Source organism: Mastomys coucha, unplaced genomic scaffold (assembly GCF_008632895.1).
Source record: "Mastomys coucha isolate ucsf_1 unplaced genomic scaffold, UCSF_Mcou_1 pScaffold7, whole genome shotgun sequence".
Taxonomy (NCBI): Eukaryota; Metazoa; Chordata; class Mammalia; order Rodentia; family Muridae; genus Mastomys; species Mastomys coucha.
In genome coordinates, this window is record NW_022196913.1 from 59,466,062 (window position 1) to 59,470,275 (window position 4,214).

Here is a 4,214-nt window from a genome sequence, read left to right on the forward strand (position 1 = left end):
CCTCCCTCCCCCTCCTCCAGCCCCCCATCAGTGTCCCATAGATCAACATGGATATACCACTGTCAGCCAGAGTCCACAGTTTAGGTTGTGGTTCACTTTTGATTTTCTTTTCTTTACTTCAAGATTTATTTATATTTATTTTGTGTATGGTGTTTGTTATGCCTTCAGGCATGTCTGTGCACTGTGAATGTGCAGTGCCCTCGGAGACTGGAAGAGGGTGCTGGGTCCTCCGGAACTGTAGTTATTGACAGCTGTAAGCCATCATTTGGGTGCTGGGAACTGAATCTTGTACTGTACAAGAGCAAGATTGCTCTCAACCACTGCCGCCATCTCTTCAGGCCCCTTGGTTTTCTTTTCTTTTGTGCAGTCTGTTTTTAAATTAATAAACTTCATTTTCCAGAAGTTTCAGATGCATGGCAAAATTGAAATGAAAGAGGGTTTCTATTTCCCAGTCTGTTGCCTGTACATGCACACATACACATACACACACAAACACATATACACACACAAACACACAAAGAGAGACACATACACACAAATACAGAAACACACACAGACACACATAAACACATACCTACACGGACACATACACACAAACACACACAAATACATATACATAAACATACATACACACAAAAAGACATACACACAAACACACATACAAATACATACACACACCCTCTGCATTCCTCAGAGTGATACTTTGTTATAGTTCATAATAGCTACTTTGTGTTGCTGCAAGCAACTGTCTTTTGAGACACTTAGAAGGAAGGCTTTGTCTTGTCTGCCTCACAGTTTGGTAGGAGTACATTGATGGGGTGGTGGGGAGCTCACAGTCAGTAGAGCTCACAGTCAGTAGAGCTCACAGTCAGCAGGGACCATGCCTGGGACTCCTTGCATCTTTGGATGGTGAAACTATGACCAACATTTACCTCTAAAACTCACCGAACGGTAATTGACCGCCTCTTCCTCCCAGCCTTAGCAACCGTGGGGTTATTTTCTCTCCCTATAAATATGACCGTTCCAGATAAGTTACATAAGTGGAATCCTACAGCACCTGTGCATCTGTGTCACTTTAACAGAGTGCTCACCCGGGCTGTAGCACACATCAGCATTTCCTTCTTGTTCAAGATGAGTGATATTTTATGGATGCGTCCATTCCATTCTGAGTCCATCCGTGGAGCCTGCATCCCTTCCATTCTTTGACTGTGTTGCTAAAATTCCTTCTCCAGGAGACGTGAAAACTATTTCTACCTTTCTCCTAAGGTCCCAACAACAAATAGAGAAAGGATTCCTCCAAAATTGCCTTGGGGGAACCAATGAGTTTATGGGGCTTCCTTACAGAGCACAGGTGAGGGGATCCCTTGGGGGTGTGACTGCTCCTCCCCTCTCAATACGCTGCAGCTTGGAAAGCCTTTCTCAACAGGGATGATGGCTTTCCAATAGCCAAATAGCGGGATCCCCCCCTCCCACCTAGTGCTCCCTGCAGATCTCAAACCAGAGACAAATGGCTAACAGTCCCCAGCCTTTACACTGTAGCCCCTCCCCAGGCCACATGCAACTAAAGCACAGTTGCCTAAAACAGGTGTTCAGGAGCAGAGAGACATACTCAGGTGAGGGTCTCATGACCTCTCCCACCCTTCCAGTCAACAAGCCCAAGTGGGATGATCCTTCTGCAACCGGGTGGTGGGGGGGCTCAGCTGAACTCCCCAAGATGACAGTTGCTTGGCCAGGAGGGTAGCCATGGCACAAGAGCCTTGACTATGCATGGATGGCTACTTTCTTGAGTCTTTGTTCTCAGACCTTTTGGGTAAATCCTCCAACGTGAAATTACAACGGGATGGTTCTAATTTGAGGTTGGGTTCCCAGCCACACCACTCAGTGGCAGCTGCATCTTCCTGAATCCCAGCAGCCTAAGGGGTCATGACCTCAGCTTTGTTCACATGCTGTTTGTTAGCATCAGGGCATCCAAAGCCTGTGGCGATGCGTGGGCGGGTCTACAGACCTGTTGCCAAGGCAACAGCCACCATATTCCCAGAATCCATTGGGCTCACCTCCCACCTTTACCTGTGGCTGCTATGTCACAACCCATATATATGTGTGTGTGTGTGTGTGTGTGTGTGTGTGTGTGTGTGTGTGTGTGTGTGTGTATACACACACACACACACACACACACCGGGAACATTCCTCCATCTTGCTCTCTCTCCCCCTCCTCTCTTTCTGCGCCACTACCCCCTCTCTCCCTCTCAATCTTACACGTGGAACTGTTTGGGCCTAGTGTGGTATGTTCTAACGTGACCCACCGTTCCAACACATCACTGTTCCCCACCCCAAGTTTAAATTTTGGAAGAAGTTTTAAGTTCACATCAAAATTAGGGTGTTACAGAGAGGTCTCATGTATCCTTCCCCCAGCACATGCATGGCCTCCTGTTTTTTAACATCTCCCACCAGGTTGGGGAACATGTTACAAAGAATATCTTTATCAGCAAAGCCCAGGGACCAGGGACCACGTCCTGTGCTGTGCGTTCTGTGGGTCTGGACAGACATATAACCACACCATTCCACCACTGTGCTGCCAAACAAAGTAGTTTTTCTATCTTAAAAATCCTCTCCGCTCAGCCCGCTCACCATTTCCCCCTCGCCACGGCTCCTGGAAACCATTATTCCTTCCACCATCTCAAAGCTTTGATTTTTTTCAGAGACACCCAGAGTTGGAATCACACAGTCTATGCCCCGAGGTTGGCTTCTTTCACTTAGCACCAGGCAGTCAAGCTTCCTTCGCGTCTTTTCATGACCTGATAGCTCACTTCTTTTTAGTGCGGAAATAATAGTCCATTGTCTGCAGGAACTGCAGGCTGTTTACCCATTCATCTACTGAGAGGCAGTTGTGGATAGAGCGGCTGGACACTGGTGTTGCCGTGGGTGTTGATACGGCTGATTACTATCAGCCAGGCTCTTACTGCTTCCCGTCCATTGTCCATTTCTCGTGTTCTGATTTTTATGTCTTTGTGGTTTAAACTAAGCATTTTATTCTATTTTATCTCTTCTCTTTTTGTAGCATGTTGGCTATATGTTTTCATTATGCAACTAGACGCAGTCCATTGTTCTGATTTATGGGTACTGCAGGTGCTTCATAGTAGTAAAATGTCTACAGCTCCCCCCCCCCCATCTTTCTTTCAGTGCCGTCCATTATGGTGTACAGGAGCTGTAATCATTGAATACATTATTGGTATTATTATTTTGAGCAAACACTTATCTGTAATATTAATTAATTTAAAAATGCTCATTTTAACTTTTCCTTACTCCTTTCCTGATATCTTTTGCTGTCTTTACATGGATCTAAGCCTCAGATCAATATAATTTTTCTTCTCACTAAAAAGTGTCTCTCAACACTTCTCATAATGGCAGGTTTTCTAATGACATATTTCCCCAGTTTTTGTTTGCCTGAAAAGGTATTTTATTTATTATTATTATTATTATTATTATTATTATTATTATTGTGTGCGTGTGTGTTTGTCTCTGTGTGTATATATGTCTCTGTGTATGTGTGTGTGTCTGTGTATGTGTCTCTGTGTATAGGTGTGTGTTTGTGTCTCTCTGTGTATATGTGTCTCTGTATGCCTGTGTGTCTGTGTCTCTCTGTGTCTGTGTCTCTGTGTATACACACACACATACATGCCTGTGTGGGTATGCATGTGTGTGTGTGTGTGTGTGTGTGCAAGCATGCTCATATGTGGAAGTCAGAGGACTCCCATCAGAAGTTAGTTCTCCCCAGCAATTTTACCCACTGGGCTATCACCTCCCCAGCCCCACCTGAAAGTCCTATTTGCCCTCCATGTCCACCAGTCAACTATGATGAATACAGAATTTCAGGTTATTCTTTTTCTTTCAACATGTTAAATATTTAACTCCATTTTCTTCTCGCTTGTAAGTTTCTGTGGAGAAGCTTGATGTGACTTTTTTCAGACAGACAGGTCTCTCTCTGTGGCTCAGGCTTGCTCCAAACTCCTGGGTTCAAATGGCTCCTCTGCCTCTGCCTACCAAGTAGCCGGGGCTGGAGGAACTCCACATGCTCAGATGTGATCCAGAGCCAAGTATTTCCAATTTCTAATGTTTCTTTTTGGCTCCTGCTTAGATTCTCTTGGCTTAGGTAACCCATCTGTTTTTGTTTGTCTGCTTTCTTCCGTCAGAGCCCTTAGCATATTAATCATAGT